The 15,218-nt window shown below is 49.2% G+C and overlaps 1 long non-coding RNA gene across 1 annotated transcript in view; it reads right to left on the bottom strand.

Moving 5' to 3' along the window:
* The window catches only part of LOC123620881, a 119,530-nt gene that overhangs the window by 89,312 nt on the left and 15,000 nt on the right, over positions 1 to 15,218 (bottom strand). Inside the window, exons 3-4 of the long non-coding RNA XR_006728981.1 lie at positions 8,038 to 8,237; positions 6,819 to 7,040 (exon numbers count right to left, since the gene is read on the bottom strand). This is a non-coding gene — a long non-coding RNA (uncharacterized LOC123620881). The remainder of the gene's footprint in view (positions 1 to 6,818; positions 7,041 to 8,037; positions 8,238 to 15,218) is intronic.

Below are 15,218 nucleotides of genomic sequence, written 5' to 3'. Positions count from 1 at the left end.
TGCAATAAGAAAACACACCCAAGTCACTGTCATTCACGCATCTGACAACATTATGATGCATCTATCTGCCTGACACTGTATCGTGCTGCACCAGAATACAAAAATGAAAGGACAAACTCCCTATGTCCAAGAATTCAAGTTCTAGAGGGGGGACAAGAAGGTCTTCATTCCTTCTTTCTCACCTTTCATCCCAAACCCAACCCTGTAACCATAATATCAGGAGGTGAGACAAGCTGGGTTGAGTCACCTTGGAAAAACCACTGGATTGGGCTGCTGCCTACCATTTTAACTCAGAACCCAGTGGAGTCTGAGAATTTCAGAATTTGCAGCAATCCTGGGAGCCTCAGGCAACCTTCCGCGCAGCACTATCTGGGGTTATCCTCCTTGTAAGGCACAACCCTACAAAAAGCTGGACATCTCGCCTGCTCCCCTGGAGAAAAGAAAATGGTACAAGTAGAGAAAGATGCAGGCAGCAGAGATTTATGCTGGGACAGGCAGCCAAGTGGGAAAAAGTTGGAACCCAGACCCCAAGTTCTGCGCAAGGGCCCTGAGGCCTGGGCCTGGGGGCTCGGGGTATGGAAACTGTTAGCACCTGTCCCTTCCTGGTTGGGGAGGTATGGAAGGTAAGTAGAGGGGGTGCTTAAGTGGACTAAACTCATGCAAACCCATCCCATCCCCAACAACAAATTGGTGCTCCAGGTCCAATTGGGTCTGGTTAGCCATGCAGCACAAATACCAACCATGCCCTAAGCGGACTTCTAGTCGGCACAGGGACCTGAGTTCAAGTCCCACCCAGCACTGTACCTTGTTTGCTGTGCTCCCTTGGAAAAATCTGATTCTCCTTAAGCTTCAGCTTCCTCATGTGTGAACTGGGGGACATTATTGATACTTACCCATAGGGTTGTTATAAGGATAAAATGAGATATCAGATGTAAACACTTAAACAGTGGTTAACTGTCATTATCGGTTCCATAGAGTCCTTCCGAGCCTCTCAGTGAAAAATAGCCTCTGCCCCACCTTGAACTCATGTCACAGCCCAGCTTTATCTTACATTTTCCGTCCTCAAAGGGAAGGTCCCTGTTTGATTCATATCCACAGCCTCTACTCAGAGTTCAAATGATGAGTGAGAATTTAAACAATTCTTGTGAGAAAGGGAGGAAAAAGAGAGACCTTAGAAACAACCATGTTATTGGCAGAAATACACGATGACAGCCAGCTACCAAAACAAAAACAGACTGAGTTGGTGGAGCTTGGATCCAACTTCCTAGTTGGAGCGAAGGGGACGTCAACACGGACGTGCTACTGCTCCAGGTGTGGCCCATCATCTGGGAGCCTGTCAGACCTGCAGACTCCAGACCCTACACCAGACCTACTGAATTAGAATTCGAATTTTAACAAGATGTGCAGGTGATTCCTGTGCACTCGCACTTTGAGAAGCTCTCGATAGACTAGTGGTTCTCAAGCGCGGCTGCACACTGGAATCATCTAAAGGACTTTTTAAAATTCTGATGCCCAGGCTCTATCCCAGGACAACTAGTGTTGTGTTAATTTTTGTAGCTCGCCAGGTGAGTCCAATGTGCAGCTAGGGCTCAGGGCCATCCATCTAGACCAACCCTACAATTTGCAGGTCAAGAAACTAAGGTCCAAAGGTCATACGGCAAGTGAGTGACAGAGCTTGGCACATGAGCCCAAGTCCTCCACCTCCAGGGCTCTCTTCACTGTGCCTCGTCACCCGACGGCAATTTGGAAAATTGAGTAAGGTGAGAGGGGCACCAGCCTTCCTGTTCTGGCTTGGCTTCCTCGTAGTTGGGTCCTCGGTTCAGGTCCTGAAGGAGCCGGGTGAGGGTGACTTTGCACCTTGGAATTCCCAGATGGACTATGTCCAGGGCGGCCTCCCCCTCCCAGGCGGTAGGTGTCAGAAGCCTGGGGCCAGGTGGGACTCTGCTTCCTGTCTCTGGGCTGGAACAGCCCCACACTGTCACCCAGCCAGCCTGGCCCTGCCATTCCCACACCCCTCCGTCTTCCCAGAGACACACAGCACTCGGGGACTGTCCCACCACAATTCTCCGAACTCAGGTGAGGTTTCTAAGCCCCCGCGGGCTCAGCTCCCCGCTCCTCCCAGAACTGCTGGGACAGGCTCGCTCTCAAGTCAGCAACCGCGACCAAGGTCTCGAAACCATGAGGTCTACAGGCTCCCTCGTGACTTGTTTTTGCTCTCTCGTCAGGGTTTTGGGGGGGGTGTTTCAAAACTCTGATTGTCTGTGCTTTGTGACATTTTCTGGTGTGTTTTTGAAGTGGCTTTTTGTTATTCTGCCTCCACTCACTCATCTTTCTCAGTAGCCGTGGAAAACACTCAGCCTGTTCTGCTCTCCTCTGCGCGCCCAGATTCCCTGTAAACAGCTCACCTGGCGGCCTGACCGGGCTGAACAGTTAGGAAGGGCCTGGGTCTCCTGAGTCCCTGAAAATAACAGGCCGCTTAAAGCTTCTCCGTGCTCCATGAGGAGGATGGGGAAGATGCAAGAAAGCAGAAGGAACTTTCTAGTCACACAATTATTCTATTGATGGCCCAGTGAGGTCTGTTCTGCAGCCCTAGAGCAGGTAAAAATAGGAGGCTTCTCCTTCCCTGAGCCTCAGGCCTGCTAGAAGGAGGGTACCCACCTGCCAAGAGACTTTCTGGTCTCCTCTCCTGAAAATTGAGGGCTAGACCTCCACCTGCAGTGTCCAATACAGCAGCCACTGACCACATGTGACTAATGAGTGCTTAAAAGGTGGCACTCATTTAAATTTTCATTTTATTTAATTTTACTTAATTTATTATTATTATTTTTTTTTTTTTTTTTGAGACAGGGTCTCACTCTGTTGCCTGGGATAGAGTGCCATGGCATCAGCCTAGCTCACAGCAACCTCAAACTCCTGGACTCAAGCGATCCTCCTGCCTCAGCCTCCCATGTAGCTGGGACTACAGGCATGTGCCACCATGCCTGGCTAATTTTATATATATATATATATATATATTATATATATATATATTTTTTTTTTTTTAGTTGTCCAGCTAATTTCTATTTTTTTAGTAGAGACGGGGTCTTGCTCTTGCTCAGACTGGTAATTCTACTTAATTTAAATAGCCACAGGTGGCTAGTGGCCACTCTGCTAGTGCAGCTCCGAAGCAGTGGTTCTCAGATGTGGCTGCACATCGGAATCACCTGTGGACCTTTCAATGACCTTGACCCCTGGAGCCATCCCTGGTGATTCTGATTTATCACCATTGGGTGTGGACTGAGCAGCAGTTTCCACAGTTCTGATCCAAGGGACTTCCAACAGCTCTTCCCACTCTGACATCCTACATTTTGATCTGCTTTCTACAGTTTTCAGAATTTAAAGACCAAGGAGTTTACTTAGAGAATCAACTCAAGACATTTAAAAAATGTTCTTCCATTTCTAAATGGAACACATGTTCATTGTAGAAAATTGAGGCGATTCAGAGAAACAAAAAGAAGAAAATTAAAATCCTCCCACCCAGAAGTAAAGGGTTAAAACATCCAGGTGTGTATGATTTTCCCCGGCATTTTCCCATCTTCAAATGGAGATCACACTATGCTTCTATTTTGTAACTGGTTTTTGTCACTTTGCTTATTTGACTAACAAATATAACATCAATCGTAATGGCTTATATGGTATTCTGTCGTATATTAAACCACAATTTATCCAAATCAACATTAATATTGGCCCTATTTTTGCTATACTTTAAAAAAAAACCTTGCTACGAATATAATAATAACAATATCTTTATGAAAAGCCATTCATTAACCCCTTAGAAGAAGAGAAAAAAATTAGGTCAAAAGGTATACAAACTTCTAAGACTTGTCCTAAATGTTTACCAAATTACTCTCCAGAAAAATCAGTTCCCATTTCTTTCAACAGAACACAAGAGTACCTGCTGGCATTGGGGATTGACAAGTTTCAATTTAACAAGGTTTGAGAAAAAAAATTTTTTTTAAACCATTAACAGGTAACTCATTTTTCCAAAGTTCAGCACACCTTTTTTTTTCCCTAGGTCTCACAATGTTGCCCCGGCTAGCCTTGAACTCCTGATCTCAAGTGATCCTCCCACGTCCGCCTCCTAAAATGCTGTGATCATAGGCATCAGCCAGAGCACCAGCCAATATGCTTTTTTTAAAGTGAGCTATTTCATATTTTCTCTTCTATCCTTAGACTTTCAACACCTCCTCCCACATCGACATTCTCACCTTCCCCTTTCACTGAGGAAAGAAAATCAATCAAAAAAGAACATCCCGAGCTCCACCATCACTTCTACTCACCTACCTGTATACCCTCTCTGCCTTTCATTCCCTCCTCTTGCTATGAACTATTTATCCTTAAGGCCGACCCTGGACTTGTGCCCTAGATCCCATCCCCTCTTGCTTACTCAAAGACATCAACCAGCAACATCCCTTCTTTCTTCTGCATTATCAACGTTTCCCTCTTTCTTAGACCATTCCAGCAGCATTTACCAAGCTGATACTTCTTTCATAATTAAAAATACCTCTTTTGACCCAATTCCTTTCTTCAGTGTTGCCCCATATCTCCTCTCCAAAAAAAAAAAAAAAAAAAGGACTTGGCTTTATGTCAAGGGAGAGCAACATAGATGCAAAACAGAGGTACAGAGGTACCAGAGTCACCCTGAGAACAGAGAAGTACAGTCCCTGATTCTTCATGGCACTGCTGGGAAGTCTGAGGGGTGGCGTTTGAGCTGGTTCTAGCAGGGTAGTACAGGGACAAGGGAGAGGTAGGAGGTGGTGGTATTTGGCAAACACCAAAAGGTGCTGGAGGTGCAGGGGATGGGACAGATGTTGCTTCTACCCTCCAGTGGCTCCTGCATTTATCGTCCCCCTACAGTTGAGAAGCTTTTCCTTGGGTCCATCCAACAGCCTCTTTTTACAGTCTGAATCCCTTCCTCTGGTTATTTGTAGTGGGAACAGGAGGCAACTTGGTTACATTCTCCATAAAGTCACCTCCAGAGACTCTAGACAAAGGTAAATACAAGCATGGTACAGTGTGTTGTTATTGATGAGTTCAACCCCTTTGGGGTTCTTTGCTCCTTTTTTAAAAACAACATTGACTTATAATGTCATTGTGTCCATTAAAAAGCAAAACAAAAGAGGCCAGGAGTGGTGGCTCACACCTGTATTTCCCAGCACTTTGGGAGGCTGAGTCAGGAGGATCACTTGAGCCCAGGAGTTCCTGACCAGTCTGGGTAACATAGCAACACCCTGCCTCTACAAAAAATTAAAAACTCAGCTAGGCACGGTGGTGCGCAACTATAGTCCCAGCTACTTGGGAGGCTGAGGCAAAAGGATCCCCTGAGCCCAGGAGTTCGAGGTTGCAGTGAGCTATAATGATGCCACTGCACTCCAGCCCAGGCGACAGAGCAAGACTGTCTCAAAAATTTTTTTTAAAAAGCTGTAGAACTCAAGACCACAGAGTAAAGGTCATGGTGACCTGGATTCCCCAGGCCTCCGGTCAGAGCCCACCTTGCCCCATAATTAGGATGGCGAGTGCAGGCCCCATGCAAGGGAGGCAGCCAGTCCTAGTCCCAGTTCTCCTACTTAGGACCTTGGGGAAACTCACTTCATCTCGCTGAGCCTAGAATAGTGAAAAATTAGGTTTGGGGAGGAGGGAAGCTTTTTGCTAAAAATAATATAATAATAATGACCTGGGACTGCCATCAGTGTGGGTCCATGCCAAGTGGGCCAGCCACTTGCCTTCTCGTCAGTTTCTGTGACCCACAAACACACACCACACCCCCCCTTTACACGGAGTCTGCCCTGTAGTATTTCAAGAACAACGCGAGTGCCCGAAGATAGCCCTTCTTGGGAAACTCACTGAAAAATGAATTGAGGGACTTGCCCAACTGTGTTTTGGGTAGGAGGTAGGAAGGGCATGACAACCACAGGACCTTTTCTACCCATCCCCAACTCTGCCCTATGATGTCACAGACAGGATCAAATCTCCCTCTCTGCCTGCCTTCACCTCCCCCTTCTCCCTGCTCCGTGACACATGATGTCCCTGGAGAGTCCCCCCACATCATCACAGAACAAAAACAAAAACAGCAGAGAAAAAAATACCAAACCTTCCCGTGCCACCGCCGCGCCCCCTCCCCAACCCCACCACGGGCCGCCCACGCAATGGGGGTTCTTCGTTGCAAATACTAGAAATGAAATGGCCTTTTTTTTTTTTTTCCCTTTTCACTTCTGCTATTTACACAGAAGTGCCTGCCAGGGACCTCAGCCCCGAACCCACCATAATTCAAGTTTATTTTTGGATTTCTCAGCTGTAGAGATCTGCCAGAGGCCAGGCCGCGCCGTGGCGACTCGGCGCACGGCGCGGGGGACAGGGAGGAAGGGAATGACTCTCGTCCGCCGCCTGCGCGGGGCCAGCGCCTCGCTGACGAGATTTCATTTCCTCCTCACAGAGACTCTTAGAAGAAACCCTCTTATCGATGATATTTTTGAAGATAGTGAAACTGAGCTTCTGTGTAGTTGAGCGGTTTAGTCAGAGTCAAACAATTAGTAAGTAGGCGCACCTGGCTTTAAAACCGGGGCCGACTCGAAAGTTCTTCGCGCCGGGCCCCCACCCCCGTCGCCCGCACCCGCCGCCATCTCACGCGTACCTGTGCGTCTGCGCTCCCCCCGCCCCAGCCCCCTCCCGCACGCCTGCTCTTTTCTGCTTTGGAACAAAAATAGCACCAACCAGAGAAGGTTCTGGAAATTTCAGGTTTTGCTTTGTTTCGTTTTTTTCCCCATAGCGGTGGCACATACCTCATTCCGATGCGTTTAAGTCGTCGACTCCTGGCCCTCAAGCCCGGGAATCCTGTTGGGGAGCAGAGGCTACGTGGGCAGAACTCTCTCGCCGCAACGCTGGAGACCGCCGGACTCGGAGCTACACGGATCCGGGTTGGAATCCCAGCTCGGACACTTAAGGCTCCCAAATGTTGCTGAGCTTCCGTTTCCCCGTCCATAAATTGGCAATCATGTGTCCACCTGGCAGGGTAGTTGAGAGACCCCCCCCCAATGAGATAATGTGAGCAAAAGGGCCCAGGTCAGACTCAGCCACCAAGCAGACCTCCCGTAGATGTCCCCTCCTTCTCTTCCTCTCTCACCTCCTCAGGAAAAGGGGTACAGGGATGCCACCAGGGAGACTGGCCGCAGAGAGCTTTGGTGACTCTGTGGAAGCTCAGTTAAGTTCACTTCGGCCTGTTTCAGACATGCGCAGGGCCCAGGCGAGAGTACAATGGAGGCCTGCATACCACAAGCCCGGATAGCCACATTATAAATCCAGCTAATAGACGGTTAAATAAAACAGGTTCCACCCCATTTTGAAAATGTTTTCGTAATGAAAACTATATTTTCATAACGACCTAAAAGGCCATGTTTAAGTGTAGAAATCTCAGAGTCCCACTCCGGGAGGCCGAGGCGGGCGGATCGTTTGAGCTCAGGAGTTCGAGACCAGCCTGAGCAAGAACAAGACCCCGTCTCTACTAAAAAAAAATAGAGAAATTAGCTGGACAGCTAAATAATATATATAGAGAGAAAAAATTAGCCAGGCGTGGTGGCGCATGCCTGTAGTCCCAGATACTCAGGAGGCTGAGGCAGGAGGATTACTTGAGCCCAGGAGTTTGAGGTTGCTGTGAACTAGGCTGACGCCACGGCACTCACTCTAGCCCGGGCAACAGAGTGAGACTCTGTCTCAAAAAAAAAGACATCTCAGATTCCTTGGAGAGCTTCTCCCCTCAGCACCCTTTGTCCCCTCCCCAGCCTGCACACCTAAGCTCCTTCTGTAGTCCCCATAGACAGCCAGCCCTCAGCCATTACTTGAGTCTAGGGGTGTACACGCTGGTTAAACCATCTGTCCTGGGGAGGATTTTCCCAGGGAAGAGGCCCATGCAGGCCTGAAAGTGGCTAAGGGCTCTTTGGGCAGGGAATTCGTGTTCCTGGAACCTGGAGCATGACACAGAAGGGAGTAGGGGGGGACACAGACCTGCCATGAGTTCATCCGTCACCTGGCAGAGAGGAGTACAGTCTGAAGGAGGCCAGAGATGGGCTTCTAAGGTGTAGGGCTTCTCCACCCGGATCTGAGGGCAGCTTGTGTTTGCTCCAGGTGCTGCTCACCTGTCACTCAAACAGGAACTCATGCAGTGAGCTGGAGCCACAGAGCGACCTCATCCTTCTTCCTGACGTCTGAAAGGAAATTATACTTTTGATCATTTCAACCTATTTGCAATAATCTTTCTTTCTCCTCCCCAGGGACAGAAGCCAAGAAGGGGGAGAGTCCAGCATGCATGCGTTGGTATTTACACATTGAGTCTCTTCTGCTCTATTTTTGTTCTTCGCTTCAAAAGTGTTTGCTCCAAAAACCATGAACAGAAACTAGTTCAGCTTCTGAGTAAAGCTCATGGGGTCCTTGCTCTGGCGAACATCCCGAGCTGGATGGGGGACCACAGCCCAGCCTTCAGGGAACTCCCAGACTGGTAGACAGGTCACCAATTTCAAGACTCTGACATATTGTTTGAGGAAGAACTGGAGCGAATACTTACTCAGCACCTACTGTATGCCACGCACTGAATCCCCTCATTCAATCTCACAACAACCCTGTGAGGTAAGCAATCAAGATGCCCATTCTACAGATGAGAAAATAGAGACTTGGAAAAGTTAAGAACCTTTCCAAATTCAGAGCCAGTAGCAAGCCAGGACGGGGACTCCCCCATCCATCCTCTTTCCCCACACTGGTTGATAACCAGGAACTCAACTTCACAACCACTGAAAGCCCCACTGTACTTGTCTCTGCCAAGTGAAGGATGTGTCCCCTCACCCTCTGTGTGTCATGCTCCAGGTCCCAGGAGCCAGAATTCCCTGCCCAAAGAGCCCTTAGCCACTTTCAGGCCTGCATGGGCCTCTTTCCTGGGAAAATCCTCCCCAGGGCAGATGGCACAGCCGGTATGTGCACCCCTAGACTCTGTTCAGAGGTGGTGAGGGGCTAAGGGCAGAGGAAGGGATTGACTACAAAGGGGCATGAGAGGGGCAATGATGAAACTGGTATAGTTGCATCTTGCTTGTGGTAGTGGGCACATAACTGCATGCATCTGTAAAAATCCCCTAGAATGGCACACTAGAGTAGGTAAATTTTACTACATGTAAATTATACCTCAAAACACTATGTGATAAAAACTCTTTGCTCCAAACCACATTTGAAGAAAGAAGCAAGCTTTTAAAATAGGGAATGTGGGCCAGGCGAGTTGACTAACATCTGTAATCCTAGCACTCTGGGAGGCCAAGGCAGGAGAATTGCTTGAGGCCAGGAGTTCGAGACCAGTCTGAGCAAGAGTGAGACTCTGTCTCTACTAAAAATAGAAAAATTAGCTGGGCATTGTGGCATGCACCTGTAGTCCCAGCTGCTGGGGAGGCTGAGGCAGGAAGATCACTTGAGCCTAGGAGTTTGAGATTGCAGTGAGCTACGATGACGCCACGGCACTCTAGCCAGGTGACAGAGAAAGGCCTTGTCTCACAAAAAAATGGGGGGGGGGGGGGGGCGGAGGTGGGGATGTGTTCAGGCATCTAAATGAACTTCCTTTACTGCAACATTGAGGGTGAGTCGATGTGGTAGACACTTGTCACTTCCACAAGGACAAGTTGTGGCTCGTCATTTTGTGAGTAGCTTTTCTCTCTGGAGGAAATTCCTTTGCAGCTGTTCTGCCTCCCCAGGTGGAAGCCAGAAACTCAAACTCCAAGCCTCACCTGCTGCCAGGACACAGGCACGTGGCCTACTCTCCATGAATCATAACTACTCATGTAGCCGCTGATTCAGAAGTGAGTCCTGTATGGACACCAGCACTGCCTGGGCCTTCCATTTTTGCTGGCGTGGGGACAGCAGAGCCATTTGATTTTGGGACTTTCAGTGGTTATGGAGTTCCTGGTTATCAACCAGTGCAGCGGTCCCCAACCTTTTTGGCACAGGGACCGTTTACATGGAAAACAATTTTTCCACGGACCGTGGTGGGGGGATGGTTTCAGAATGAGTTAAGCACGTTACATTTATTGTGTACTTTATTGCTATTATTATTACATTGTAATATATAATGAAATAATTATACAACTCACCATAGGTTGGGGACCCCTGGTATAAGGGAAAGAGGATGGATGGGAGAGTCCCCTTCCTGGCTTGCTGCCACTGGCTCTGAATGCCCTTTGGGACAGGTTCTTAACTTGTCTGAGTCTCTATTTTCTCATCTGTAGAATGGGCATCTCAATTGTTTACCTGGCAGGGTTGCTGTGACATTGAATGAGGGGATTCAGGGTGTGGCATACAGTAGGTGCTGAGTGAGTATTCACTCCAGGTCTTCCTCAAACAATATGTCAGAGCCTTGAAATGGGTGACCTGTCTACCAGTCTGGGAGTTCCCTGAAGGCTGGGCTGTGGCTGCCCCATCCAGCCCAGAAACTTCCGCAGAGCCAGGACCCCATGAGCTTTACTCAGAAGCCAGTGCCAACACTGACCTTTGAGGAACATGGGCAGGTGACCACACAGGTGGCTGGAGAGATGCCCGTAAGCTCCTCGTCTCTGCCCAGCTCTTCCCCAGCAGTGCCAGGGAGTGGCCACTATTGCATGAGCTCTATGTGTAGCCTGTCTGGGGGCAAATCAATGAAAATATGCCTCACTTTAACTTAACACCCTTTGGTTGAGCACCAACAATATGCCAGGTGCTATGTTAAGTATCTAAGAAATAAACGAGGTGCCACTTAGGTGTAACCTGATAGGAGAAAGATGCAGCCATGCCTAGGACACAAATTTGACTGAGAGATGCTGTCACAGCAGTGTGAACAGTGTTCTGTGGGCTCAGGGGCTCCAGGAGGTGACGGCTATTTGAGCTGGGTCTTCCATGATGAGTTAGAGTCTGACAGAGGGAGAAGGAGCCGGAGCTGTCTTAGCCTGAGAGAAGAACATGTAGAAAATCCCAGAAGAGTAAAAATCCACAGAGCTTTTGGGGAACCCAAAGTTGGTCCAGAAGGGTAGGAGCACAGAGTGGGCACAGGAGGGGGTTGGGGAGATCAAGGCCAGAGACGTCCGATGGGCCAGGCTGAGAAGGGCTTTGAATGCCACGAGGGCACCGGAGGAGGCGGAGGAAGCGGACGTTGTCTCCTTAAACAGTTGTGTGGGAAGGAACAGGATGGTTTCAGGGCTCCCCTATCTTTTTGTTCTGACCAGAGCTCTACCAGGATTTCCTAAATGTGCACAACCTAAGCTTCTCTGAGCCCACAGCCCCTCCAAGAGATGCTCAATGGAAACGCCAAGTGTGAGACCAGAGAGGACAGCCAGCAGCATCTGGCTCCATCCCCAGGGGAGGAAACAGGAGAAAGGGACCTCAGGGAAACGGGGCTGGCTGAGCTGAGACTGGAACCCCACGCCCTTCCCCACTGCCACAGACGGCCTCAGGCTCAGCAAGTGTCAAGACACCCGGGCCTCCTAATAACCAGCACGTACAATTTCAGCTGTGAACGTGCAGGACTGGCCCAGCGGGGGCCGGGCGGGGCTGGGGAGCGGGTATCTGGATTTCTAATTCCCCGCCTGCCAGCTGAGACCAGCCTCATTTCTTGCCCCTGCTTTCACCACAGAGATTATTTCAGTCCAAGCTTCCGGTTGCCCTCGCCACCTTGCCAAGAGAGGTCACCGTGGAAGTCAACACTGGATCTTACTGGGGGACAGAAAGAAGGATTCTGGGCTTGGAGATGTTGGGGACGGTAGGACGGCATGGCCACCCCTCCGCCCCTGTGGTTGGCTGAAACTAGAATGGCGTGAGGTTTTGCTGAGCAATTCTGGGAGAATAAACTGCTCCCCTGCTTTCCCTTTCACCTTCCCTCTGACCCCCATCCTCACCTGCCCCCACCCTTCCTCAGAGAGCTTGGCAACATGAAAAACAGACACAAAGCCCTCCCTCTCAATGCCCGACAGTGAACCCACGCAGCAAAACAGGAAGCATCTTCCTGTCAAGGCAAACCCATTGTTCTCTCTGTGCACAAGTCCTGACAAGGGCAGGAAACCGCCACCAGGCCGTGGCAACAGGTGTCAGGTTGACCCCAGGCTTCCCGCTGGCCCGTGCCCAGCCCTCCTTCCCTTTTCTTCCTCCTGGAGAGCCATCCCCTCCCTGCCTGCAGCCCGACCTCCTCACCTCACACCTGTTGCTCCTTTCCCTGTTGGTGGACCAAGTTCTGATTAAAACCCTACAAAGGTTATAATCTCCCTCCAAATATAATTCTTAATACTGACCAGACAGCACAAAGTGTACACATGTGCTGAAATGAAAAGAACTTCTTTTCAGATTTTCTGATTACAAATCTCTAGCTAAGTTCAAAGCCGAGCCTTTCTCAAATGTAAGGTGTCCCTGTCTGGCCGCACCCCTAAATCCACGCCAAATCTGCCTGTTAGGTTACCTGGCACAGGTGGAGGTCCACTTCCCTTGGCTTCACATGGGAATAGATTATTCTCAAGTGAGATAAAACAGGGGTTGGAGGTGCGCAAGAGATATGATCTTGGACTTTGCACATTGAGTTACAAGTCCAGAGGGAGTGAAAGCCATTGGACACTCTGGGTAGAGCCAAGAAATTGGTACTTTGACCAGGAATCCATATGTGAGAACAGCAGACCTGAGTTTCTGCAGAGTTGGCTCTCTCCTGGGGACTCAGTCTGGCTCCTCAGTTGGGTCTGTCCAGGTCAGGGACCTTCTCTAGGGGTCTCAAGACTCACCCTGCTCTTTCTTGTGAAAACAGGGGCCCGAGGTTATGGTAGGATATGCTTTCCTTTACCCTCTGGGCGATCAAGTCATCTATGGGGTGGTTGGACTGAACAACAGTGAGGGGTTACTGCCGGGTCCTGCTCCCTGCGCATTCTCAGAAACCTGTGCTGAGCAGGATGGTGTGCAGTAAACCTCGTCTGAGAGTGGCTTTTCCAGGCAAGGAGGGGGCAGCCCAGCCTGAGCCCTGTGGGTCATGCCGAGCGTCAGCAAAGACAGCCTGGCATGGTGGGAAAAGCCCCTTAGCTTGGAGTCAAAGGTCAAGTCACTTCTTCTCTTTCTATTTCCTCAATCATGGAATGGAAACTTACCACACAGGGCAGCCCTGAGAGTTCAATCAGATGAGACCGAAGAATGTGCTTGGAAATACAGGAGCCCCATACAAACGTGGAGAAATTGTGTTCCACTGCTGGGCGGGCTCCTTCAGGCCCAGGGCTATGGTGTGCGGGCTGTCAAGCCCTAGCACCTGGCCTAGTACCTGGCAGAGTAAGTGCTCAGCAAATGGATGCTGGATGATGCGTGGATGGACAAATGGACAGGCACGGGCAGAGACTGGGGAAGAGGCAACTCTGGGAAGCATGTTGAACACCAGCTATTTCATGTGCCACAGCAGGAGAGAGATTCACTTCAAAGACATGGCAAAAGTCAAAGGTATCTCATGTGCCAAACACAACCAACCCATTGAGCAGGTAACAAAGGCCAGAAATATGGTCCATGGGCCACATCGCCCCTGAAAGGATGCCAAGTCAAACAGCGTGGCTCTCTCTGTCTCCTTAACTCCAAAGTTGAGTGAGGGAGTTGCTTGGCTGGGCAAGACTTCTGGCCTTGGCACTTCTACTGACCACTCACCACGGTCTTCCTCCCTGCACCTGGGTCACTCCTATTGCCCCTAAGATGCCACTTTGTATAGGCTTCCTGATTCCCCTCCTATGTGCTCCTGTGGCATGTTGGGCCTGCCCTGCAGTTATTACAGCACACTGTACTATAATACTGTCTTTCTTTATTCATTTTTGTTTTTTTGAGACAAGGTCTCTCTCTGTCACCCAGGCTAGAGTGCATTGGCACGATCATATCTCGTGTAGCCTCAAACTCCTGGGCTCAAGGGATCCTCCTGCTTCAAGCCTCCCAAGTAACTAGGACCACAGGTGTGCACCACCTTGTCTCACTAATTTTTTTTTTAATGTTTTGTAGAGATGAATCTTGCTACGTTGCCCAGGCTGGCCTCGAACTCCTGGCTTCGAGCAATCCTCCCTCCTCGGCCTCCGAAAATGCAAGGATTACAGGTGTAAGCCAACTTGCCTGGCCTATTTTTTAAATATTATGAAATAAAGAATAATACAATGAGGACCTTTGTCCACCACAAACAAAGCATTATCAATAGATACAATTTAAGCCCTTGGGAAACTCTCTCTATTTGCATCCCCATCCTGAATTTAGCATATGCCCTCTCATACATGTTCTTATACTTTTACTGCTTTGGGTAATTGCTTCTGCAATTGTCTAGCTGTTATGAACTGAATGTTTGTGTCCCCCCAAAGTCCATATGTTGAAGCCCTAACCCCCAATTGGAGATAGAGCCTCTAAGGAAGTAATTAAGGTTAAATGAAGTCATAAGGGTGGGGTTCTGGTCTGATAGGATTAGTGTTCTCACAAGAAGAGACACCAGAGAGCTCCTTCTCTCTCTCCTCGAACACACAGCAAGGAAAGGCCATGTGAGGACATGGCAAGAAGGCGGCCAAGTGCAAGCCAGGAAGAGAGCCCTCGCCAGAAACCAATCCTGCCAGACCTTGATCTGGGACTTCCAGCCTCCAGAACTTTGAAGGAATAAATTCCTGTCGTTTAAGCCACCTAACCTGTGGTATTTTGGTATGGCAGCATGAGCCAGCTAACACACCCACGATACTCCATGTAAGCTTGGCCAGGCCAGGAACAGTGTGTGTTCATCTTTATATCTATAGAGTCTAGCACCACGCCTGGCACGTAAGTATTCACCAAATAATTGTTGAATGAAGGAATGAAGTCACTGAAGAAGTAAAGCAGGTGCCCTGGGGCCATTCCTTAGGAGCAGGGCATTCTCTGCTCCACCGTGAAACAGGTCCTACTCAAGCTGCTCTGAGACCAGGAGCTGAAGTCAGTGTCCAACAAAGGAAATTTAAAAGTCTGGAAGAAAGGCATTCCCAAGAAAGGGGTAGAGGGAGTGGTGGCATCTTAGGAGAAGTTTGAAGTGACTTCATCAATCAATCAAATGTTTGTTAAGTATCTGCTGATACTTAGGTATTCCATGTTGAACAGCCTCCATTTCCATAAGGCGATCGATCTTTGGAAGACCAAAGGCCAATTGGTCCAAAGAGTCCCAGACATAAACAATCACAATGCTT

This window comes from Lemur catta, chromosome 15 (assembly GCF_020740605.2).
Source record: "Lemur catta isolate mLemCat1 chromosome 15, mLemCat1.pri, whole genome shotgun sequence".
Taxonomy (NCBI): Eukaryota; Metazoa; Chordata; class Mammalia; order Primates; family Lemuridae; genus Lemur; species Lemur catta.
This window is presented reverse-complemented; position numbering and strand designations above follow the sequence as displayed.